Source organism: Sminthopsis crassicaudata, chromosome 2 (assembly GCF_048593235.1).
Source record: "Sminthopsis crassicaudata isolate SCR6 chromosome 2, ASM4859323v1, whole genome shotgun sequence".
Taxonomy (NCBI): domain Eukaryota; kingdom Metazoa; phylum Chordata; class Mammalia; order Dasyuromorphia; family Dasyuridae; genus Sminthopsis; species Sminthopsis crassicaudata.
Genome location: NC_133618.1, coordinates 509,524,281 through 509,552,032, shown reverse-complemented (window position 1 = coordinate 509,552,032; position 27,752 = coordinate 509,524,281). Strand labels below are relative to the sequence as shown.

Below are 27,752 nucleotides of genomic sequence, written 5' to 3'. Positions count from 1 at the left end.
TCACCCCTCCCCCAGCCCATCTCACTGTGATAAAGGGACTAGAAAGGCTGTAAGGTTTAAGACTTGACTAGAATATTCAATATCTGAGTAGTCAGAAAAAAAAAAAAAATTTAAGGGAGAAGTTGGGGGGAGGAGGGAAATGATTCCAAGGAGCTGCAACCAACAGCAAACCCAGCAGGCTGTTTAATCCCCTGCTATAATGAGTTCAGAGAGGAACTAAACCTGGAACATCTTCACAGCCCCTTCCCTTACTCTAGATAAGTTGTGCACAAACGGTGTAGTTTTCCACGATTTGGGGATAAAATTGATAACAGAGCTAGAAGGGTTTGTGGGGAGAGTGGCCAGAGCACAATATCATTTCCTAGGCATAGCAACCAAGAGGCTAGAGAGGAAAGAAGAAACCCATAGAAAAAAGGGGGCTAAGAACTAGAAAAAACCTCTACTTTCTGAGGTAACAGTTAAAAGAGCACAAGTGGAGTGAGAAATGCGTGAGCGTGTGTGTGGTGCATGTGTGGAGTGTCATGCACAGCTGGAAGAGAAAAAGAACTCCCTTCTCAGGGCACATCTGGAGGGCATTCAGCCTCCCCCCTCCTCACACACACCTTTACCACAGCACAGCTGTAGAAGGGGACAGACACCTCGTTCTCCCACTGCGGGAACACAGCTGGAAAGGGCCTGCGGGCACTCACTCTTCCCCGTCCACACCGAGGTTCCAATAGAGGGTCTAAGCGCCTCTGGGAGCGGGGGATGGGGAAGGTGGGACAGCTGAGGTTGGAAAGGAATGTAAAGGAAGTGTCGGGACCCAGACTCTGTCCCACACACCCCAACGTCCCTTCGCGGGGCACAGCTGAAACAGCAAAGGGGGTGGGGGCACCCTCCAGATGTAAACAAGTTGATCTGTCCCCCCCCTCCGCCCTTCCCCCACAGCTGGCCGCACAGACGCGAACGCACAGAAGTTGGTGGCCCCAGGTCTTACCTGCAGGCAGCTTTACGCACCCCGGACGCCGGCTCGGGGACTCCGGGGCCAGGGGCTTCACCGTGGCCTGCAGTGGCAGCCGCGTCCCCCCACCCCTAACCTGGTCCTTTCCTTCCTCCGTCTCCCCTTCACTCCCCGGCGAGTCGGTCCCGGCCGCTGCGGCGGCGGCGGCGGCAGCAGGAAGTGATTTCCGCTGGCTCCCTCCTCACATGGACTTTCTCCGACCTCGCCCAGCACCGGCGGCTGCACCGCGGCGGGAGGAGGAGAGAAGAGGAGGGAGGTGGCCCGGGAGGAGGGTGATTTAAAGAGACAGTCCCGCGCCCGGCCCGCACCGCACCGCCTCCCAAATACACGCACGCACGCACGCACTCTCATACAAACACACACACGCTACAACTAATATTACATACACTCGGACACCGCATCCTAGGATTCCCCCCTCACACCCAAGAGAGATAAGAAGATTGGGGCGAGGGTGGGGGGGAGAAGGGGAAAAGGTATGAGGGAAGGGAGAGAGAAGAAAGGGGATGCAGAAAATTATTAAAGGGGGGGAAAGGAAGAGGAGGAAAGAACAGGTGACACGGGATGGAGGAGAAATCTGAAAACGAGAAAGGAGTAAAGAATTCCCCGACCTTTTGCTGGCCGATCCTAGGCCTTGTATCCCATGGGAGTTCTGCGGACCTTCTACCTTGGGACTTCTTCAGCTGAGGGAAGAAAGTGCTTTCCCACCTTAAAAAGTGGAAAATGGGGTGTGTGGTTCTGGATGGGTTTGCTCTTCCCCAAAGGCAGCCCACAATGCATTATTAGTTAATGTTTGCAAAGTGCTCAGAAGATGGAAAGAGCTGAGTGTTATTACCAAATGCACCTGTACTGCTCCAAATGTGTATATCCCAAATTAAATGGCAAACATGTAAGGCTTTTGGCAGGGAACAGTCACTACCCATTGACATTTATGGCTGACCATAAAAAATATCTATGTGGAAATGTACTTTTGCTAATCACAGTGGATCCTTGGGTCATGTCAATCTCTTCCTTGAAATATGTATCCAAAGCAACCACACAATATAGGAGGGTTGGCCTCTTCTCTGACACATTCCCCTCTCTAATCCCAAAATATTCCTTAAAGAGTTAAATTGTTTTAAATCCTCATATTTCCCCTGCTCATCTCCCAGGCTGCTTCTAGGATGGTACAGTGTTATAATGCTGCGCTTAAGTGCTGGCTAGGCAAGATGGAAAATATATTATCATATGCATATTTGGCAAGGACTTGTGGAGATAACTAAAGAAGTACTCTTTTTTCCAATGTTGCAGTTTATTATTTTTCAGGGGAAGGAACTGAGAAAATGAAATCTGTTTGGATGCAGCTCCTTGTCTGCATTCAAATCCTGTGTGAGCAGAATATGCACACGGTGTGACTCACACTGCATTCCACACGCTACTATTTAGTCATATATAGCTAAACAAATCAGCCCATATGGCACCACATTTATCTAAATTCTCATTCATTTGGACTAAGGTCTCATTTTAAATAAGTGGATGTAAATAAAACCCATCAATAAAGTCAATTAACATAGGAGAACATCAGCAATACCCTTTGTCCTTCCAGCTCCTCAGTGGGGGCACAAAGGGACAGGATTGCAAAGGCCTTGGGTACCCTCCCAGATGGCACTGCCAATATTTCCTCCCATCCTTTATGGATTATTACAGTATCAACAGCATCACAGAAAGGAAAACCTCAACTCTGACTGTGACTTTTACCTGCCCAGTCTGAAAACTAGATGATCTCTGAGATCTGTACTTAACATAGCTCTAAGGTACATAATAGATAATAAATGTCTGTTGATTTATGAAAGTCTTTTTAATTTCAAATGATCTTATGATCCTAAAATTTACATATTATTCCCATGTGATTCTCCTCATCCAAGAGAAGCTCAAAAATTATTGGGTGAAAGTAAATGGTCAAAACAGATCCAGCCCAGTCAAAACATTTCCTTTCCCACAAATTCAAGTTTGGAATCCAGGAGTCATAGTATTATCATAGTTCTAAAGCCACATAGAGGACCTTGTCAAATGCCATTTAATTCAGTCTCTTCATTTTGCAGATAAGGAAACTGAGACCTGGAGAACTTACATGTCTTGCCCAAGATCTCAGAGATAGTGACAAGATTTGAATGCAAGTTCTCTGACAATATTATGTTTCACTCTTTCACTATATAATCTTGTCTCAATGAGATGAAAGTCACAAGGTTAAAGTCTTCAAGTGAGTTCTGTCCTCAAGCATTTACTTTTAATCTCAATCATAGACTGAGCCCTAATCCAAACCACAGTTTGTACCCCTAACCATGCCTTATGATTTTTCTAATATTTCTTGTTTCCTGACTTCATGAAAGATATCCTTATGCCCTCTATGTCCACATGTTACAATCCTAATCAGCTAAGGCCCAAATCAAAAGCCACCTCTTCTACAAAATCCACCCTATTTTCCTAGGACAAAAGTGATCTCTTCTCCTGAAGAATTATACATTATACATATTTGTACAACTTTCATGTAGTTGCCTTATTCCACTTTGTATTATATTTGTATACACATCATATCTCTTCTATTTGTGAATTGTCTGAGGGTGGGCAATCACATTTTCTTTATCTTTGAACCCTCCTTAGCACTTAACATAATTTCTTTATAACACCTCTGTGACAATCTCTTTTTCACTCACAGAGCCACCACTGTAATCCAGGCCTTCATCACCTCTCTTATAGAATAGCACAATAGCCTTCTGAATGGTTTCCCTGCCCCAAGTTTCTGCCTACTCCAATACAAACCTCATAATGCATCAAAAAGTAATTTTTCTAAAAAAAGTATACCTTCCAATTCAATAAATTCCAATGATTACCTATTACCTGCAGTATCAAATACAAATCCCTCTTTGGGGAATTTAAATATCCTCAAAATTTGACATTTTCCTATTCTTTTTAGTCTTTTTAAACAGTATGTCACTCACCCCATTCTATGGTCCCATCTCTGTGCCTTTATGATGATAGTTCCCATATCTGAAAGATTTCTCCTGGTCACCTCTGACTCTCACCATCCCTAGCTTCCTTCAAGAATATACAAATGCAAGAGGCCTTTCTAGTTATCCTCCTCTCCAGCTGTTATTGCCTATCCTTCCAAAGTTACCTTCTATCTACTCTATACATATCTTATATACACACCTGCTTATTTATACATTGGTGTTTCCTCTCTTAGAATGCAAGTTCCTTGAGGACAGGGACTGTTATTTTTTTATATCTCTTTTCTCACAGTGCCTGGCATAGAGTAGGAACTTAAATACTAGTTGATTCATTGATTACTGGAATAAAGAAGAACAATAAATATTTTTGACTTAAATTAACCAATTCTCATTGTTATATAAGTGTGTCCTTGATCAAAGCAGAGATTAGTTCAGAATAGCTCATTTAAATTAAAAAAAAAATTCAGAGAATACATTTTCTGAAAGATGGCATATTCAGTAGCTGCCCTCAATAAACCTTTTTTTTTTTTTTTTTTTTTTTTTCCCTTCAGGATTTCCTCTTGGTTCAAGGAAGGCACATTTTGAAATTTGATTTTGTAAAGTGCGATAACACAAAAAGATGTCTTGCTTCTGTTTTTTGGGTTTTTTTGTTTCCCCTTTCCTTAAGATCTAAGAGTTTAAATTACTTAAAACTCAATATGAGACAATAGTGGGACGTGGCAGCAGAAAAACCCTAACATGCTTTTAGGCTACATTAAAAGAATAAGTATACGAGGAATCAGAAGACAGTCCTGCTGTACTTTGGCCTGAACAGTCTATTTTAGGAAGAACACTGACAAATTAGAACAAGTTCAAAGAGAGGCAACCAGGATAGTGAAAGGCCTGGAGACCCTTCCATGAAATGATTGTTAAGAGAACTAGAGATATTTAGCTTGAGGAAAGAGGATTTAGCAGGGGGATGTCATTGAAGTTTTCTACTATTTGAAAAGTTCTTATATGGAAGAGAAAGCATGATATAAAAGAAAAAGTACTGAAATTGGAGTAGGGAGAGACCTTGATTTGAATATGGTGGTAGTTTTCTCACTTAGAGTCCCCTATATCCCATCTTCTTAATTTGTGGGTCATGATCTTATATGGGGGTCTCAAAACTGAATGTAGAGGTTGCAAAATTATGATTATCAGTAAATGTTTGATTTGTACCTTTTTAGAATTAGCCAGCTTGTAAATAGTGTAATCTCTCACAAGCCATGCCTTAATGGCCTCTTTCTCCTTGTCTTTGGCCTCTTGATTTGCTAAAACCCCTTTTCCTTGCAAAAGGCCCTTATGGATTTAGTCTCCTCTTGGCAACCTAATAGAATCTTTGTCCTTTAATTTGGATAAAAAAAAAACAAAGTTTGATTTGTATATTCCCGGTTGCATAAAAATTTCTAAGGGGAAAAGAAGTCCTCCCCTACACCAATAACATCATAGGTTCAATTTTACGTATATATATATATATATATATATATATATATATATATATATATATATATATATATATATATATACACATAAAGAATCAGGGCAATATAATGGAAAGAAAGTGATGCATAGTATATTTACCTTTGTTTTTTCTTTCTCATGGTTTTTTCCCTTTTGGTCTGATTGTTATGGACATATGGAAACATGTTTTGTATAATCTAAATCAGATTGCTTGCTGTAAAGGTGGGAAAGAGAAAAAAATTTGGACCACAAAATCTTACAAAGGTGAATGGTGAAAACTACATTTACATGTATTTGGAAAAATAAAATACTATTGAGAACATTTTTTTTAATAAATAAATTTTCAGTAAGAGCATAACTTGGAAATCAGTAAATGCTATATAAATCAGAACTCAATTGTGAGGTTTTTTTGTTGTTTTTTTTTTTAGCTAGACTTTTAAAAAGTGATGGAGAAGATGTTAATAATGAAGATTTTCAAAAAGTGATGGATTTATAATCAGAAGAGACTCAGTTGTATGAGTATAGCCACATTGAACCATGAGAGTCAGTAGAAGCTCTCTGAGCTTCAGTTAGCCAGTTTGAAAATTTTATTTTTAAGGTCATTGTCAGGATTAAATTAAATAATGTCAAGTATCTTTTAAAACTTAAACATGCTTTATATATACCAGTTACCATTAATTCTATAACAAGTAATAGTTTTGTTTTGTTTGCCCCCAGAAAGCAGAATCTAGGAGCAGTTAATTAAAGTTGTGGAAAGGCAGCTAGTGGTTTCATGTGAGGAAAAATTTCTTGGCAATTAAAGCTGTCATAAGATCATAGACCTAAAGCATGAAGGGATCTCAGAAGTCATCTAGTTCAAACCCCTTATTTTGCAGATGAGGAAACTGAGGTTCTGGCAGGTTAGGTGACACATCCAAGGTCACACCTAGAGTAGAATTGGTTATCTCAAGAAGTAGTATGTTTCCCATCATTGGATGCCCTCCAGGGGAAACTGGATGTACCGAATGTTAATAAAAGTATTTCTTTCTAAGTACTGATTCATGTACTATTGAATCCATTAATCAATCACAAAGTTGTATTAAGCAATTACAAAGTGCAAGGTCCATCAATGAGCTCTAGGAATACAAAGAAACAAGCATGATCCCAGTACTTCAAGAATTTAAATTCCAATGTAGGAGAGATATTTGCATAAATAGATATACCAGGTAAATCCACAGTAGATGGAAGATAGCCTTAGAGAAGAAGGTAGTAGTGACTGGGAAACTTGGAAAGGGGCCCCTGCCAAAGGTGGAATTTGAGAAGAGTCTTGAAGGAAAAGAGGAATGGTAAGAGTTAGAGATGAATAGGAAGAACATTTCTGTAATGAGGGACAGCTAATGCACAAGCTAGGTGATAGAGTGGATAGAGGGCCTGGCCTGGACTCTTTCTGAATACAAATCTGGCCTTGGACATGACAAACTGTGTAACCCTGGGAAAGACACTTGACCCTGCTTGTCTCAGTTTCCACATCTGTAAAATAAGCTGGAGAAGAAAGATGGAGATGAAACCACTCCAATGTCTCTGCCAAGAAAACCCCAATTGGGGTGACCCAAATGGAGTCATAAAGAGTCAGACATAATTGAAATGACTGAACAACAATGAAAAAGCTCAGAGGTGAGAGATGGATATCATATGTAAGGAAAAGTAAGTACAACATGTGTAAATTAACTCAAATAAATTAATATCTTGAGGACCTTAACAGTATAATAGAAAGACAGACAAAGAAGAATACTCTGAGAAGAGGAAGAAGAAGGGTAAGATTAGAGAAAATCATCTGAGATTATGTAAGTAAACAACTACACAAAACACAAAGAGGTGGTACAAACAGCTGTGGTGAACCTCATTTTCATCTGAACTAGTCAAAAGAAAGAAGAAGGCACACAACTAGGTGAAAAATACATTTCACTAAACAGGGAAACTGGAGGGAAAAAGGAAAAGAGAAGAGAAGAAATTAGGGAAGGAGGCAGAGCAGATTAAAGGGGAACAGAAGGCCTAGAATTTGTACATTCAAATACAGCCTTGACACTGAAAAGCTATTTGACTGACCAAGTCACTTAACACTTTACCCTGCTTGCCTCAATTTCCTAATCTGTAAAATGAGTTAGAGAAAGAAATAGCAAAACTACTCCAGCATCTCTGCCAAGAATACCACAAAGGTGATCACAAAGAGTTTAAAATAACTGAAAAATGACTAAAGAATAAAAAAGATTAAAGGAAGGATTAGTCTTAAACAACAACAACAAAAAACTTTTAAGAATGCACAAAAATATTTATAGTTCTTTTTGAGGTAGCAAATTAGGGGACTCTGAACAGATGCCAATAAATTGGAAAATGTATTTTATATATAATATAAATTTATATATAAATATAAATGTTTATATATGATATAAACAAAATATAAATATTTTGATAAAAAATTATGAAGGAGAAAGTTTTAGAGAAGTCTGAGATTTACTTGGATGCATAGTGAGTAGAACTGCACAATAACAAAAATAAGATAAAGACAAACAATTGTGAAAGACTTAAACTCATCAATGTAGTGACCAATCAAGATTCTAAAGGTCCAATAATGAAACAAGCTACTTATCTCTTCATAGACAAGAACCAGAAAGTAGAATGAGTGACACAAATTTTTTAAAACAATGCCAATGTGGAAATATGCTTTAATTGCTATACATGTGTAACCTGAGCACCAGCGTGGGACTATCTCTTAGATGGTGAAAAGCAATACCCGGTGCCTATATTAAGAGCGAGCTAGAGTTGGCAATAGCAAGAGAGGAAAGAGAACAGTGATTTTTTTTCTGGCTTCTGGATCAAAGAGATAAAGAAAATGAGTTTTCTAATAGATTTGGGGACCAAGAGGTACCTCTAAATCTCACAAAAAGGAAAATTCCCTCTAATTTAGCAAGCTTGAGTGTAGGATTATGATCGAAAACTTCCTACTCCTTAGATATTGACTCCTTTCCAGAATCTTTCTTCCTTCAAGGGCCTTAAGAGAGACTGAAATAGCCGATCTTTTCTTCAATCTGTGTTGTTTGATATATATTATGTGTGTGTTCATTGTGAACTTAATATTTGGAGGGAAGAAGGTCAAACCTAGGATATATAAATTCGAACCTACTTTCCCCATTAATAAATAGTGGTAAAGATTTAGTTTGAACTTTAGTACTTTCTCTTGACTAAGAGTTTTTAAGGGAGCTGATAGATATAATTCTTGCCTGGTAGTTACCTCCTCCCTCTCTGAGAACAGACTGACCAAACTCTGGCCCAAACCTTCTCTTTTGGCAGGAATTGAATATCTCCCTTGAGAAAGGTTTAATAGAGGAGATTCTATATAATTATTCTTGTCTCCCTTCAAATCAAATGGAGATAGCCACATTACAAATACTTGTAATAGGTTTTATTTTTCTTTTGTTCTAAATGGGGAAGATAATTTGGAAGGATAAGAAAGTAGATTTTTGATGATTTAAATAAAATATTTTTAAAAAACAAATTAACTGGCATTAAGTGAAATAATTAAATTTATTGGCTTATATAATAAATCTTATAACTTAAAAAAAAAAAAAACTTTCAATGTTCATTCAATATGCCCTCATCTTGTGGCAATCTCTTGTTTCACTTGATTTGATATTGAATTCATAATATTTTCACCCAATTTTAATTAATCATGAAAGCACATCACATTGAATATTAAATATTCTTTTATAGATAGACCATTTTCTAAATCTAACCCTGATTATAATACAAAGATTTTCAATGAAATTTACATAATATGAGTTTTCAAACCATTAAGGCATGCTTATCTCCCTCTTGTGGATAAATTTCTTCACTTTTCCTCATGCATGGCATTGTATAAGCTTATATAGCCATGTCCCATCTCCATTTCAGAATTTCTATAATTCCAGAAAAACTTTACTTTTTCATATGTGAATATATTTATCAATGTTCATCACTCCCTCAATGGAGACAACTTTCAGACCTATTAGAAGTTAAGCAAACAAAAAACTCTTCCCCTCAGTGTTTTTAATGGACATTATACAGTTTGATAAAGATGCCAAGATTTCATAAACTCAACTGAACTTCCATAGACCATGTTTTTTAATTCATCGAAAAATTGAGTTTCATCATCAAAAATTACTTTCTTCCAATATTCATTACTCCAATCTTTGTGTTGTCTTGCATTTAAATTAAATGCAATTAAAATAAATTTAAAATTCAAAGCATTGGTCAGCAGCATCTTAAAAATCAGCCTTCTCCCTCTTCTTATATCTTCAAAAATAATGGACTACACAGTAAAAGAATCAATAACAATTCCCTTCTCCCTCTTGCTAGGTCCTTCTAAAGATTTCTTTGATTTCTGAGGATTGAGATTTTTTTGTAGCAATAGTTTGAAACTTTTTGGCATTTTTTCTCATTTTCTTTATTTTTCCTTAAAAATATTTTTTTTTGACTATTCCCTTTATCTTTCAGTATGATAGATCTTATTTCATTGAGGGCCTGAAGGATCCTTGAAACCCTTGACCTCTCCACACCAACATCTCTAATAGACATTGTGGTGTGCTCTTTAAAGGAACAATTTTGCTCACTTTCTTTGAATAATTATATATTCTTAAAACCCACATAATTAAAATTACAATAAAAAAAACAAAGAAATATGTCTATAACATGAAATCTAACACTTAATTGACACAGAACTAAACAAAGGGAAATCAGCTCAATTCAGTTTGATCTGGTCCAGGTCAGACATTTTGAATCAGTCTAATGTTAAGATAAGCATATGCAAATGACCCTAGCTGTCTCAAAATTAAATTATCCCAAAATGATTGCCTGTCACAAGTAATTCACATGCCACTTTTGGTCACTATGACTTGACCATAAACTATAGAGAGTAAGAAGACTGGAAAGATAGAAAGGGGCCAGATTGTGAAGAGTTTTAAATGCCCAACAGAAAAGTTAGTAATATTTAGCCACTGAAGTGACATGATAACATCTTCCCTTTAAGAAAATAACTGAAAATTATATGGAAGATCAGTTGGAGTAGGGAGAAACTTGATGAAGGGATATCATTTCTATTATAATTGTCCAGGTGAAAAATCAAAGACTTAGCTAGAAAGGTAGCTATGTAAGAAGAAAGAAGGGGACATGTATGAAAGTTGTTACTCAGAAAGAAACAACAATAACTGGCAAATGATCTGATATAGTTTGAGTGAGGAATTGAGGATAATGCTAAGTTTTCAAAGGATGGTGATGTTATCAACAGTAATAGGGAAGTTTGAAAAAGCGTTCCTGACAACTCGGAGATTCTGGGATTCTGAAATTAACAGCTCTATTCCCTACCAATCAAAAGTGAAGTGGAAGTAGGGAAAGGGATGAGAAATCATGCTTTCTAGTTCCTAAGTGTTGTTTTAAGACAATAGCAACTGAGAAATTCCCTTAGCTGACAAATAACATGAATTACAGGCACTTGCGTATTCATGAGAAGTGCCATGCTACCTTTTAAGAGGATGCTCTTGATCCACTATTATTAGGAATTGCCTTTTGAGATATGTCTCCATTAGAGGGGATAGATTGCAGTAAGTCATCCATACTCTCATACCTATTCTCTCTTGTCACCAATGATCAGGAATGTACAAAACAGTCAAACAAAGGACTTTGAATCTGTGAGTGTGACTTCATTGGCACTATGCTCTAACCATTAAGACGTTTCCCCACAGGGCAAGATATAATAATAGTCTATATAGACTTCATGAGAAATGTCCTCTACTTAGGGACAAAGTTATATTCATTTTTATTATTTGAAAAACAAGTAAAACACTCATCACATATTTCTTAAACATAATAAAATTCTTTTTAAGCAATTTCTCTTTATATTTAAACTGTATTGTAAGCTCCCAACTTGTTCCAAGTAAAACAGTATGAGAGCAATGAAACAAATGTCTGACCAGCAAATTATTTGTAGCAGTTCTTGTAGTGGCAAGGAATTAGAAACTGTGTGGATGCCCATCAATTGGAAGATGGCTGAATAAGTTATATTATATGAATGTAGTGGAATATTATTGTTCTACAAGAAATGATGAGCAGGCTGATTTCATAAAAACCTGGAAAGACTTAAATGAACTAATGCTGAGAGAAGTGAACAGAGCCAAGAGAACATTGTACATAGTTAAAAGATAATGTGATGATCAACTGTGATGGACTTAGCTCTTCTCAACAATGCAGTGATTCAAGGCAATTCCAATATCCTTGGGTTTGTTTTTTTTTAATTTATTCTCTAATTCTCTTTTTTTTTTTTTTTTTTTTTTTAAATAAAGCTTTTTATTTTCAAAACCTATACATGGATAATTTGACAGCATTGACTCTTGCATAGTTTTGTGTTTCAGATTTTCTCCTCATTCTCCCCACCTCCTCCCCTAGATGGCAAGCAATCCAATATATGTTAAACATATTAAAATATTATGTTAAATCCTCTAATAGACTTGTGATGGGAAGAGCCATCTGTATCCAGAGAGAGAACTATGGAGACTAAATGTGGATCAAGTCTTTTCCTCTCCAAACCATCTGACACATAGCTGCCAAATGACTTTTCTAAAGCATAGGAATCATTCTATATTCAATATTCCAGTAATCTCCAATGGCTCCCTATTATCTTTAAAATTAAGTACAAACTCTCTGTTGAGTATTTAATGCCCTTTGTAAACTGTCTCCTTCCTAAATTTCCGGCCTTATTCTAGATAACTCCTCTTTATATTCTCTAGTCCAGACCAAATAGCTTTCTTACTGTTTCTCAAACATGACATTCCATCTCTGATATCTAGCCAAGTCTTTGTACTTGCTATATTTTCAGAATGTTCTCCCTCTTCAACTCTTCCTCTTGGAATTTCTAGTTTCCCTCAAAAGTTTACCACTTGGCACTTAAAGCTATTTCTGATCCTCTCAGATATTAGTGCTTTTCACTCCCAAAATACATTGTATTTCTATTTTATGCATTTTATGTACATTTATATGTGTATAATTGGAACAGCTAGGTGACACAGCAGATAGAGCACTGGGCCTGGAATCGGGAAGATCTGACTTCAAATTCAGTCTTAGATACTTACTAGTTAGTTGTACTGATCCTGGGCAAGTCACTTAACCCCTATTTGCCTCATTTGCCTATTTTTTTTTAATTAAAGCTTTCTATTTTCAAAATGTATACATGGATAATTTTCAACATTCACCCTTACAAAACCTTGCATTTTAAATTTTTTCCCTTCCTTCTCCTCACCTCTTCCCCTAGACAACAAATAATCAAATATATGTTAAACAAGTGTAATTCTATACATATTTCCACAAACATCATGTTGCACAAGAAAAATCAGATCAAAAAGGAAAAAATGAGAAGGAAAACAAAAAGCAAGCAAACAACAAAAAAGGTGAAAATACTATGTTATGAGCCATACTCAGTCCCCACAGTCCTTTCTCTCAGTGCTGATGGCTCTCTTCATCACAAGACCATTGGAACTGGCCTGAATCATCTCATTGTTGAAAAGAGCTACATCCTTCAGAATTGATCATCACATAATCTTGTTGTTGCTGTGTATTTGTTCTCTTGATTCTACTCACTTTACTTACCATCAGTTCATGTAAGTCTCTCCAGACTTTTCTGAAACCATCCTGATGATAGCTTCTTATAGAACAATAATATTCTATTATATTCATCTACATAATTTATTTAGCTAATGCCCAACTCATGGGCATCCACTCAGTTTCCAGTTCTTTATCACTATAAAAAGGGCTGCTACAAACAGTTTTGCACATGTGGGTCCCTTTCCCTCTTATATGATCTCTTTGGGATACAAGCCCAGTAGAAATACTGCTGGATCAAAGGGTATAAACAGTTGGATAGTCTTTTGGGCACAGTTGCAAACTACTCTTCAGAATGGTTGAATCAGTTCACAACTCCACCAACAATGTATTAGTATCCCAATTTTCTCACATCCCCTCCAACAGTCATCATTATTTTTTCCTGTCATCTTAGACAATCTGAGAGGTGTCAGTTCCTCATGTGTAAAATGGGGATCCAATGGAGAAAGAAATGTCAAACTACTACAGCAAACCACTTTACCAAAAAAAGTAATCCATAGACAAATACACGAAGTGAAAGAATCAGACACTACTGATAATGCAGACAACATAGATGTACAAAATGTGCATTCATATACATGGAGGTACCATGAAGTAATGCATAGAGGAGCTTGCCTCAGAGTTGAAAAAATGAGTTAAAAAAATTATGCTTTTGATGATATTAATCCACTGTCTGATGTTGAACAAATTATTTACTTCTCAGGGCCCTGGGAAACACTCTTAAAACTTTCAGTTAAAGAACAAGAACTTTCAGTGGTAGAGTTTCTTCATCCAGGAATTCCTTTTATCTATGGCATCACATATTTAGTCACTATCATTAGCCCATTTACATATGTGCATGTCATTTCCCCTAACAATATATAAATTCTTTGTGAGCAGAAACTATCTGGATTTTGTTTTTGCATACCTAAAACTCAGGACACATAATAGGTGCTTTATACATAACAGCTGCTTGATTATCTCTCTAGTTATAACTATCACATTAAACATTCTCTGGTAACTTTGAGCAATCTCTTGACCTTAAAATAGGGATTATAATCTTTCCTCTTATAGTGCTGTAAGGATGTTGAAATAACTGGGGCTTTTCCCCAGGGTGTTAACATCTGTTATGATTCTTCCCCAGCACAATGCAGAGACTGTCCTCTTTATGCTATCCAGTCCTCTGCAGGCCAGCTCTGGGCAACCCGCCCACACATATCATAACACTGACATGTTACCTATCTCAGGGAACCTTTCTTTCTCCATAACCTCTATGGTGTTCAGGCAGGAGTCTCTAGAGTTATATTATATGAATGTAGTGGAATATTATTGTTCTATAAGAAATGATGAGCAGGCTGATTTCATAAAAAATCCTCCCTATCCCAACAGATAGCACCTGTGATCAGATTACCATTCCCAAAATCCACCTGTTTTTGCCAGAGCTGAAAAAATTGCTAGTTAAAGGTTTTCTCTATCTTCTTTCCAGATGTGTTATAAAAGTGAGATGGCTGAAAGTGTTTGGGGAAAGTTTTTTTTTTTTAATCCTTAAAAAATATTATATTTTAAAGTTCATTAGAAATTCCCCATGGCTAATAGTTATCCTAGGACAGCTAGGTGGCACAGTAGATATAATGTTGAGCCCAGAGTCAGAAAGATACATTTTCCCAGGTTCAAATCTAGCTTCAGACATTGACTAGTTGTATGACAAGTCTGTTTGTCTCAGTTTTCTCATCTGTAAAATGAGGTGGAGAAGGAAATGACAAATCCCTCCTGTATTTTTGCCAAGAAAACCCCATATAGGGTCACAGAGTGTTGGAAATGCCTGAAACATCTACAACAACAAATGAGCATCATATTAATTACCTTCTAAATGGGTGGGTTTGGGGCTGAAAGGAGGAACAGAATTTGGAACACAAAAATTTTTTTTTAAAGTAAGCTTAAAATAATAATTTTAAAACTCTCTAGGTTTGACTGTACAACTTTCCCCAATCCATCTTTTTAGTCTCATTATTCATCACTTTTCTTCTAGTACTCTGTGAATCAGCCAAATTGGCCTTCTCTCTGTTCCTCACTGTACTCCATGGAATCCTATGTAACTGTACTCATGTATTGTAACTCCAATCTCCATTGTGTAAAGCAGTCCTTCACCTCTATTTCAGAGAAGCCATTTTTCCTTCAAGTTGCAGGCCAAGCACCATATTCTAGATGAACTGTCTCCTGAACCCCTCAACTACAAGTGCCATCTCTTTCAAAGTTTAAAAACAAAACAAAAACAAAACCATTTGTTAAGAAACTACCACATGTATCAGGCACTATACTAAACAATTTACAAAGTAAAGTACTTTTATTTCTCTAAACTACTTTTGACTTTGGCACATACCTTGCTTTTAATTTATATTTATTTTTATTTATCCTCTTTATATTTATTCTATATTAGAATATAAGGGAACCAGGGATAGGAAATCAGAAATATGTGCAAAAACAATAACAATAATCAGGAGCAGAATTTATTAGAAAAAATAGTAGGGCTAGTAATCATTGATCTCAAACTTAAAGATTCAATATCTTTATATATGTGAGTATATATATGTGTGTGTATGTATAGACATATGCATATGTGTGAGGGGTGTGTGTGTATATATATCTATCTACATGCATGTGTATGTATATGTGTATATGTACAGATGAATAAATCCATGTTTAACTCTAGTTTACTTGGGAAAGGTAGAGGGGAAGAAAGGAGAAAATAAGAATAAAGTAAAAAACACACAGCAGAGAACAAAAGAAAACCTACAAGAAAACAAAGAAAAGATAGACAGTCATGAATACAATATCTTTTATTATTATATATGCTTTTTTGAAATGGAAATTTATTTTTACATATTTTGATTTTATCTCTATTTTCCACCCCCTGAGGCTGGGGTTAAGTGACTTGCCCAGGGTCACACAGCTAGGAAGTGTTAAGTATCTGAGAACAAATTTGAACTCAGGTCCTCCTGAATTCAAAGCTGGTGCTCTATCCACTGCACCACCTAGCTGCCCCGTATTTTAACATATTTTGAACCCCTCACTCATGTTCTGAGCATATGACTGACAATGTTTTTTTTTTCCTTTTTCTATTTTTTTCTTATTTTGCATTTAAGTTTTAAATACATACAATAACAAACAGGGGGAAAGAATGTAAGGGGACACTGTGACTAGAAACTGTTTCATTTATTGTATTTTCTATCCACTTATCTGGGACAGTCTCTGGCATAAAATAGAAGCAATAAGGACTATCTTGGACAAACTATGAGTTCAATTTTTTCCTGTCTTTAAGTGTTGGGTACCACTGGGTTTTGAGATTTAAATCCCAATTACAGCCACCAATGACAGCAAAGTCCCTTGGCCAGGAGTTTCTAGTCCTTGCAATGGCAAAATGGAGAACCACTGGAATAACATCCAGATGTTGTATCCAGACCTTGAATTTTTCTAGCCTAGTTTTTCTCTGCATAGAAGGCTGTTTTATTTATTTATTTTTTTAAAACAAGGTTCTCTCCTCCTGCCAGGTTCCCTTTGTTGTTTCCTTGTTTGGAAGCTTTTAGGATAAAAACTTCCAATTTATACCCACTTGGTGCTTCTCTGTGCCTTTTAAACTAAGAGGTAAGAAATCCATAAGCTTTAACAGAATGGACTTGTTCCCTCTCTGTAAAACTACTCTGTTTCTAGAGCTGACATGACCCTCTTCCTCCAAGTAAGCAAGTTGCCATGTAAACCTGCTCAAGTAAGTTATGAATTATGGCCCAACAAATCCCACCAAGAGCTTACTGAGGTCATATACCAAGTCTTGGGTGCAGACTCTTTCTTCCCTCAATGGTCTGAAGAATCTTGTCAAATGCTTCCTTGTAACACCTCAGCTTATATCCCTTCTCTGCCCCTTCTCAATTCCTTTTGGAGGTTGGGGTGTTTGTCCCAGTCCCAGTATGAGGGGGTTGGTAGGCTACTCTACATTGAAGATGTCAGTATGAAAAGGCTCATTTAGCTGCCCTAGTATTCTTTTCCTGTTGCCCCTGCTTCTTACTCTATTCAGTTTCACCAGTTAAACCATGTGGACTTTTCTTTTGGGTCACCTCAAATAAGCAACCTAAACAAAAAGAACTATTGCTTTCAGCATTGACTAGCTTTTTTGATCCTCCTCAGAAGTCCCTTTAGTCCCTACAACAGATCCCAACATCAGCTAATCATACAAGTTAGGTCTTTTATTTGTCCATCTTTTCTAAACATTTCCCCTGCTGAGTCTTTGAGATGTTAGATTTTGTTCGTAAACAGAATACTCCTGCCATTGGCCTGCTTAGAAGAAAATAGCTTTCTTTGTTCTTCTAGACCTCATAGAGGCTAATATCAATACCCATGCCAGAGATGTCAAGGATGGGATCCCTGCTAGGTATGGGTGGGAATGAATGACCTCTTAGGTCAATTCAATTTCTGGGATTTTATCAGTTTGTGAGAGTTCTTCTGAAAGGGGAAAGACATTCTGCTTTATTAGTTTATGGACAGAAAGCCAATTTTTTTAAAGGATTTCTATATCTTTTCAACTAAATCTGAGACATTGGATTTCTGGATTCTCATTTTAAATTTTTGTTCAATTTTATTTTTTTGTTTAAATTTAATTTTTGAAATGATTTTGAATTCATCTTCCAGACTTGCCAAGAGCTCAATTCCTTAAGCATCTGAATATATTTCAGGAGAAGCCGTACAAATGAAATTGTTAACCAAGAAATTTCATGTTCTTTCCTCTTTTCTGTAAGTACTCCCTCACTTATTCAATTTATCTTTCAAGACTTAGTTCTAAGTTCTCCTTCTCCATGAAGCCCTCCTGAATACATCAACTCTTCTCTAAACTTTATAATGCCTCTGTTCAGTACTACTTATTTCCTTCTTTTTAAAAAAATTTGACACTTTAGTAAAATCTAGTTTTAATTGTCATATTGAAAAAAAGTAATGTTGCATTGATATACTAACTGTGCAATTACAAATGAACACTTAAACCTCAGATTCAATTTCATAATCTGTAAAATGGGAAAGATAATATTAGTTTTGCCTATTCTGCAATATATTAATTTAATTCTTTAGTTGTTTGGGTTCCCTTTATTTCCATTAACTTTATAAAAGATTATGCTTTTTGTTTCTTTTTTATTCCCAGGGCCTAGAATGGGCCAGCACACAAGGAAGGTACTTAACAATTACTTGACAATGCTTGGAAATACAAACATGAAAGGGGCCAAATTAATTCAACAAATAGCTAGATGACGTAGTGAATAGACCATGGGCCTGGAATCAGGAAGAGCTGAGTTTAAATCCAGTCTCAGATATTTACTAGCTGAGTGACCTTGGGCGAATCATATAACCTCTAATTGCCTCAGTTTCTCATCTATAAAATGGGGACATGGTTTCTTTGCCAAGAAAGCCCCATGAATAAGACAATGGGATCACTAAAAGTCAGAAAGGACTGAGCAACAAGATAAAAGAATAAAAAGATAAAATCATGCTCTCAAAAAGCTAACAGACCAATGGAAGGAAGGACAAGTATGCAATAATTGTGATAATGGAGAGAAGAAGGTAAGTGCAAAGGGAAGTTTCCTCTAAGAAAGGTCCTGAATCTGAGGAGGGAAGAGGCCATTTTCTCCTTGAGGCAGGGCGGAAGGCTTCCTAGAATGGATATTATCTAATCTGTGTCAGGAAGGACACAGTATGGAAATGGACTAGAAAATCTATTCCTGAGGTGGTGAAGGGTGTGGGCAAAATTACAGAGATAACAGAAGGAAAGCAAAAAAAAAGAAGACTGAAAGTCATATAATTAGGCTGAAATTTAAGACTTTGGGCAGGAGAATACTATGAAATAAGGCTACAGGTAGATTGGGGCTAAATGGTGAAGAGTCTTGAAAATCAGAATCCAAATGGTTAACAATTAAGGGCAGCTACAATTATCTGGATATAAATTGTATGAATAATAGATATGTTAGTTCTCTGTGTGACCCATGATTAGTCACGTGGCCCCTTGGCACCTCATTTTCATCTGTAAAATCAGGACATTGAATGATTTTGAGAGTCACTTCCAGCACTTTGTGATTTCTATTTTAGAATTCAATTCAACATATTAAATGCTTGCTGTATATAGAATATTTGTATCCTATTTAAAGGTCATGATGCATTTTTTTTTCATAAAACAGCTCCAAGTTAGGTGTTCTAAGTATTACTGTGTCCATTTAACCTATGAGAAAATAGAGAGAATAAGATAAACTAACTGAGGCAGGGTAGCACAACCAGTAAATGCCAGGGCTAGGATCTGGACTTTAGTCTCAAGAGTCCAATTCCAGTCCTCCTTCCATTATTCCATGCTATCTTAGAACATCATGGTCTTTCATTTCATTTTTTAGCTTTTCTATACTTGAATTTTATTTTGTTTTTTGGAACTGCTTAGGGATGGTAATAATACAGCAGATGTGTTCAGTGATGTGCTTCCCAATAGCATCAATACATTTTCACATATTATTTCATTTGCCCTCACAACATCCCTGTGCAGGGTAGAGTAGGGCCGAAGGGATGGAACAATGTTTTTGAAATCACTATTTAATGTTTCCTAACAGCTCAGGATGAAGGGATTTCATTAATGCTCAACACTTTTCAAACTGAGCAAGGGGAAGCAAGGTAAATACATTCTCTATAGAGTCTCTGGCCAAGCAGGTCAAACTTTTAAATGGTCTGGCATGGGGGTAATTCACTTCCCAAATCTTAGGGAGGGAGCCAGGAAGGTAAGAATAGCTTTCTGCCCACAGTTTTTAAAATGCATCCCTTGTCATTTTTAAATTGCTTTATGATGGAAGGGAACATTTCTTACTTATCATGTGATATTTGAAAAGTGCTCTGAGCCTGAAGAAAATATGCTTATTTACTGCTGGACAGTGTTAGATAGATGGGAAAAAAAACAAGGAAAACCCCTAATACCCAAAGTTTCCCAATAATGTTGATAAACTGTTTGAAGATCAAAAAAGATTTTGTTACTTTTTTTTTCTTTTAAAAAAAATCTATCCTTTACAGTAGAAAAACTACTAGAGGACTGAAAGAAGTACTTGATCAAATACTTTGCATTTACATTCTCTCCAGGGAAGCAAACTTTTATCTTCTGTAGAGTAAGTAGTTTACTGAAGCAAAGGAAATAATTTCACAATGTTTTACTACCCCTTACTAACATTTTTTCAGGTGGAGAATCTTCACTGGATTCACTAAAACAGTGTTTGGGACTTGGTCTATTGCCAAAATTAGAAAAATCAATATTCCTTGCACAAGTTCTGATAATATTCATTCCCTTCAATGGCAGTCTTTGGAAAAGTGATGGATATTGTCTTTTGCTTTCTAGTTTTATGCCCAATGGAAGCATAAAATGCCATTATGGAAAAACTTCTGAATGTGAGGAACCTTGGAAGAGATGCTCCTGTTTTTAAAATGTTTCAGAGGGAGGTAAGTAAGGCAAAGAGCTAGGTAGGACTACCATTACTTATTACAGATTGTTGGCTTATGTTAGAGGAGGAAGAACTTCTGTTTCTGTTGTTAGACTGGCAAAATGAATGAAACTGAAAGTAAGTTATTATTCAGATGATTCAAGCTGCTGTCAGCCAAACAAAGCCATCTAAAAATCTAAAGTATTTTTTGTTTAGTCTTAAATTAGTTGCTTGGTCCTTGTGGAGATTTAGCCAACTTCTGTCAGATTTATGTTATGAAATTCTTGTCCATCACTAAATAAATAGTGAAAACTTTGATACCATCATCTAACCTGTGAAAGGAATGCAGGGAATTCAAGAGCAAGAGGATGCATGATCTCAAATCCAGGAGGAGCTAGTAGTCCATTCAGGAAAATTAGACATACAAGCAAAATGGAGAATGATGTGAACATCCACAATACCCTACTGAGATACCTTGTGTGATGATGGTCCTGGGTTCTAGGAGGTTATACCAGTTAGAGAATATGCTCCAGTTGGTTCTACAATGATAAAAAGTTTGAAGATGGTTTTATGTAGTTGTAGCCTGCTTTCTGAAGAGTAGACTGGAAGCCTGGAGAGACTTTTTACCATCAAAGCGAGCCCTTAATGAGAAATTCACTGGCTCTGGCAACCCATGAAACAAAGGGGAAAATCTATGTAGTTAAGTCTAAGTATTGTAGGAATTTAGAAGAGAGGGAAATCAGTAAGAAGTATGGAAGTCTGACTGGGAAAGCCGAATTGAGGGGTAGGACTTGATTTAGGACTTGATTCTTGAATATATGACAGGAATATGTGCTTTTTGTGGAAAATACAGTTATAGACAATAATAGGGTAAACTTCTGAGAATAATAAAGAATTATAACTAGTATAGTTCTAATCAATATGACATAGGAGAAATGAGATGCTTCTAGTTTGATATCCAGGGCCCCAAATGGCAGCATTCCATTTCAAGGCTCAAACAAAGATTCTTGAATATATGACAGGAATATGTGCTTTTTGTGGAAAATACAGTTATAGACAATAATAGGGTAAACTTCTGAGAATAATAAAGAATTATAACTAGTATAGTTCTAATCAATATGACATAGGAGAAATGAGATGCTTCTAGTTTGATATCCAGGGCCCCAAATGGCAGCATTCCATTTCAAGGCTCAAACAAAATGGGATTGATTTGAACTCATGTTAATCTTCATCTTCAATGCCTTGGAATTTTAACCTTTTTGATTTCTAATTGAGCAAAACAATTTAGCTTTAATGAATACTACATTCATTAGATTACAAACACAAGCCAAGAAATTTGGTCAAATTCCAGACAACAAGAGGCAATGAATGAGCATTTGTCCAAAGGAATCAAATTAGAAATTATCCTGTTTTGATACAGACTTACCTACATGACATGTACAGGAGGTCCTTAATACAAGTTTGTGAACAGAGTGAATATAAATCTAGCATTTCTTCAAGTAACTTCTGTGGAAATCTGGGGTTCTCTGAAGTAGTCCAACTGATTCTGCCAAGAAAAAAGTTATAATACAGAGGAGCATATTCTGTAAACCTATCTGCTTTATTGTCTGTGTTGATCATTCATAGTATTGAGTACTAGCAGATGTGAAGAACCATTAGGCATTGGTCAAAACAAGTCACATGACTTAAAATGTTGGCTGCTTAGAACCAATCATTAATTGTGTCCAATATGACACAATCACTGACTGCCAGTCTGCCTTAGCAGAAAATGTGTATGAGTATAAAATAATCATTGTCCATTTATAGTCTTAGCTGTTTTTATTATATCTCATTTTGTGTTAAAGCCCATTTAGCTATTTGGAGACAATTAGAAAATCTAAAGAACAAAAAAACAAAAATGCTCATGACTAAGACTAGGATGATGCCATCAATATCCATGAACCTGGTTCAAGTACTCAAGTCATATATAAAAGAAGCACAATTCTAATTATAGCTATCTACAATAGGAGTTGTTTTTAGTGATGCTGATATGCATGTTGTCAATTTTTAAAAAATAGTTCTATGTTTCTGGCAAAGATGCAAAAACATTTACAAACTAAATTGAGTGAGTTTCACATGTTCTTTCTCCATGAGAGGAGATGGAGGAAGAGAGAGAATCTGGAACTTAAAGTTTAAACACAAATGTTAAAAATTGTTTTACATATAACTGGAGAAAAAATTTTAAAACTAAATAAATCAAAATTAGATAAATTAAAAATTTTAATTTTAAAAATTTTTCAATTTTTAAAAGCAAAAAATGTGAACTGAAGCAATCTTCAAAAATAATAGTTCCTGTAAGTAAAAAACAAATGTGAAAATATTGAAACATTTTACAGAATGATTATCACAACTTCTATTATTCCCAATAATAAAATATTTATTGCTACCAAACAAGCATATCTTTGTCACCAGATTGCTTGAAATACTGCTAAATTTGGAATAAAATTAATGTGAGCATATGATTTATTTTAAATCAGTCTTATGCTGATTTAGTAAGAAGCATTAGAATTTTTTTTTTTCCTGCTGGGCTCAGCTTAAGTTTTGTTTATAATGAAAAATTCTGCCAATAAGTACAAAATGTTCAAGAACCAATGAATGAGCAAATGAATCAATAACAGCCAGGGGATTCCTCTCCCCTTTCACTCAGATGCATCTTTCTAGAAGACATATGGCCCAGCGGTTCCTTCTGAATTAGACTTTCCAGCTTAGCTCTCTCCTAGCAAGGACAGAAGATTACCCACTAAGAAAACCTTTATTTTGATGGTACATTTAACTAATGCTGAGTTATAATTGGTATTCTTATGGAACTGGGAAGGACATTTCATCTACATTATTGCCACATAAAATTCATTAAATAGAGCCTGCCACTATAGTGAATGGCCAACTACAAAATGGAACATTGACTACACATTTCAAAGTATCCTGACTTCTGTGTCTCCCCATCATTTGCCTCTAACTTTCTCCTTTCCCTAAACTCCCCAAAATTTGTAGCATCAAAAAAATACCTCATGGACATTTGAGGCCTTTAGATCATGTAGTGAAGAGAGCTCTAGATTTGGAATCAGGAAGACTTGTATTTGAATCTTGCCACATACACTTATTTATTTATTTTTATAATAATATATTTTTTTAATTTTTCAAAATAAATGCAAAAATACCTTCCAATATTCACCCTTAAAAAGTGTGGATTTTGTGTTCCAAATTTTTCTCTTTTCCCCTCCTGTAGACAGCAAGTAATCCAGTATAGGTTAAACATGTGCAATTCTCCTAAAAATATTTCCACATTTTTCATGCTGCACAAGAAAAATCATCTCAAAAAGGAAAAAAAAAAATTGGTTAAAAAAACCCAACAACAAGCAAACAACAACAGTGAAAATACTGTGTAGTATTTCACATTCAATCCCCATAGTCCTCTTTCTGTATGAAGATTTGCCACATACATTTTCCCAGGTAAGTCCTAAACTCAGGTTCTTCATTTAGGAAGTAAGAATGGTGATAGAGTGCTTATAATGCCTCACTGTAAAATCTGGGTTGATATTAGATAATACTATATACATATTGTTATGTATTTCTGTGTTATCTGATAGTCTTCATATGTCATCTCTGTCTTCCACAAAACTCAGAACTTGAATCATGACCCCAAGACAACCTCTTCTAGACACTATTTTGGAGTATTTTTTTGTTTTGGTTTGGTTTTTTGTGGAGGAAAGGTGGGAATGAGATGAGAACTTTCCAACCCATTCCCCACAAACTGAGGGGAATTCAGAACAATTGTTGTTGTTTGTCTTACATTTTTGAAAAGGACTACAACATCACTGGATTTAAGTGTGTGTGTATGGGGGGCGGGGAGCCTTACATTCCCTTCCAGAGCCATCTGGATCCAATGGTCAGTGGCCATTTATAGATCAAGACTACTGGAGTTGATCCTGGATGCAATGGAAGATCTCAGCCTTTTTAAACTAAATTTTTCCACTGGATTGAGGCCACAGCCATTCAGTGATTAAGGCTAGGTAGCTCCATGCATATGCCGTGAAAATAAAAAGCTTAAAAACACACACACACACACACACAATAACGTGGTAAAATAGACTTAAAATGTCAAATACAATAAAGAAAAAAGTGATTGCAGATTAAAAAAAAAAAGCTAGGTAACAATAGAGGCTGAGAATCTCCATTTTAATCTAGTAAAAAAAAAATCTAAATAAACTAAACAATCTAAATAAATCTAAAAAACAAAACAATCTAAGTAAACAAGTAAATAAATAAATCTGGGAGTGAAGACCTTCTAGGTTTCTGGCCAAACAGAGATCTATTGGCATTCACTCTGAGTCCTTCCAAGAAATACAGAACCAAACCCCATTTCAAAGGAGCAGGAAGTCTGGTCAGTTGAAATGTACAGGTGATATCTTCTGTACTTTTAAAAATGCAACTTCCTTTGGAAGTTGTTTTTAAAATGCAGATTTGTATTGTGTAATAATAAAAGTAAGGTCTTAGGACTAAAGTAGATTCCAGTTTGTAGTTTAGAGGTGACACCCCAAGGGCAAAATGGTGCATCTCTTTTGCAAACCTCTGGGTCAAGATGCCTTGAGCAATTCCAGGGAACCCAAAAGGCCGAGGTACTTTAATAGATTGACATAAACCTTGTTGATTTATAAGTGACCAGTTAGTGGGAGAATAGGATTTTTCCAAGTTTGGGGGACCATGGAATAAGAGATTCTTAGATTACTTATCATTAGATTTCTTGTTGAAATTTGAAAATGAAATGATCAGGGCATTTGGTGAATTTTCTGATCTGAACTAAAGTGAAAAGGGAACTAAGGACTGCAGCTGTCCTTGTTAAACCGAGTCATTTGCTTAATAAAATCCATTTTTTCCTGGAGCCTTCTGGGCTAAGAGGGGCATTTATTTTACTTTCAGATTAAACTCAAAACCTATTAATGGCTGGAGGTTCTGAGATTTAACCAGGTTGAATGGCTATGATTGTCATGGGGGCAAAATTCCAGCATTCTCTTAAAATGCTACAATGAAGGAGAATCAGTGATTAGAAGGTTCTTGTAGGACAGGAGGAAGAAGACAAACCTTTAGGAAAGTACTTAGAACCAGATTACTAAGGATTGAGCTAAAGAGGGTGAACTTTATTTGAGAGGCAACGGGGTGTCACCAAGGATAAGGTAGAGTGGTGGAATGAACAGGATAAAATGTAATATTTTTGTGACTAATAATATTAAGATTAATAAATGGCTCTTAAATGTGTATAACCCTTTTTCCTTAGAATCACCCAATCAAGTAGTGTAAGATTAATTCACCCCATTTTATATATGAAAAAACACACTCAGTAAGATTAAAAAGGCTTTTCCCAGGAGTTTTAGGTACATAGATTAAGAGTGGAAGGGACTAGAGAGAGTATCTGGCCCAAATCTTTTGTTTTTATAATTGAGAAAATGGATAGCTAGAAAATTTAAGTGATTTACATGTTGAAGGTCATGCAGAGGGGAGGGAGTCAAAATAAAGGAGGGAGCTTTTCAAATACAGACATGCTAGCCCTGAGTCAAACACTCATTCCTCTCTGTCTGTGCACTGTGTGAGTATAGTCAAAGTAGATAGCCCCTAGGTAGTAGAAAGTCTCTCATAAGTACCACCCTGTCACCTGATCTGGAATCCCTACCAGTAAAATCATATTCTGTTTCCAGAAGCCCTTGTAAAAACACATTTGAATGCTTGAACCTCCAAGACTACTTGGAGATAAACAGATTGATTCATTAGATTAGTTACCTAACGCTTTGGATGTACCAGGGTGACATACAGGAAGCAGTTTTAATAATAATAATAACAATCCTTTGCATTTCTTTAATATTTCTATTTAACTAAAATTGTATTCGGGTGTCTCAATCATGATGCTGAAATGACTATTTTTTAACATCTAAATCAATAGCCTGTAACCTCTGGCAGAGAAATCCTTTACTTTGTATTTGGTAAATATCTCTCAGAGGAGAGCAAAGTGGCCTCTAGCATCAACCTCCCACTTCCCCTCGTAGCAGGAATAAAAATTTCTCTTAGAGAAGGGTGAGAAGGGGAGAGGCTAGAGATGTTTATTTAGTTTCCCTTTGAACTGCAGGAAGACAACCCCATGCTACAAATGAGAAGATAATCCCTCTAAACATATACAGGGCCTTTGTACCCTTTTAATGTCTTTGCATATAGTAGGTGCTTAATATATGTCAGGTGAATTATATTAAATGTCATTTACAAAGTTGTCAATCAGCATCAATCTGTCCAAAAAAAGTTTTAATTATCGTAATATCTTTGGCTAGCCAGTTTTGACTGACAGATCGCATGCAGAATCACCTGTTCCCTACTTCTACTGAGTCAACTCAAGAAGGTCTCAAAAAGCAATTTTAGGGTTATGGGTATATGCTGCTCTGGAAATGCTGAAGCCTCAGAGACTACTACTAGGTCCTCAGATGACTGCTTAGTATCTCTCTATCTTACTTCTTCATAAGGCATTTAGGAGGATGGATCTTCCAGCTGAGATCTAAGAATCTCCAAATTGAGAATTCCCAATTGCCCTGGCATAATCATTATCCGATAGTTATACCTCTGTTCTAACTAGCTACATAGCCATGGAAAAGTCATTTTTTTTTCTTTTTTCTAGGATCTCAGTTTACTTTAAAACAAGGGAGACTGGTTAGGGGATTTCTGAGATACCTCCCAACTAGGATACCCTGTAATTCTAAGAGTTTCTTTAGTGTGAAAAGACTTACATTCTAGTCTAGAGAGGTTGTTTTATGTATGTGTGTATATGTACTTATAGGTATAGCACTTCTGCCTACCCAGAGAAAGGTGTAAGATAGAGTTGCTGCATGATGACAGCACATCAAGTCCTCTGAACCAGACAGTGACCTCTGTAGATAACTGCCATTTCAACAGACAGTGACACTAATAATTGCCATTGTCAGATGCAATCTGCCATGACAGGACATTAGATGGCATGCTCCTTACTGTACCTTTCTTTTCACAAAGGAAAATCTTGTTCCTGTGGAAAGACTTGGTCAGATATATTTAAAATCTCCCTGCATGTTCTGTATGAAAAAGGGCTATTTTTTTAATCCTCTAACCAGAGAAACTGAG

General features: G+C 36.2%; 1 protein-coding gene across 3 annotated transcripts in view; it reads right to left on the bottom strand.

The window, feature by feature from the left end:
• Positions 1 to 27,752, bottom strand: part of NACC2 (NACC family member 2) — a 159,303-nt gene that overhangs the window by 120,589 nt on the left and 10,962 nt on the right. The window contains exon 2 of one of the 3 annotated variants that reach the window (XM_074294113.1): positions 22,012 to 22,131. The gene's annotated coding sequence lies outside the window, so the exon portion shown is untranslated. Of the gene's footprint in view, positions 1 to 976; positions 1,213 to 22,011; positions 22,132 to 27,752 lie in introns of those variants that run through there. The other 2 variants (XM_074294112.1, XM_074294108.1) reach the window with 2 other exon arrangements.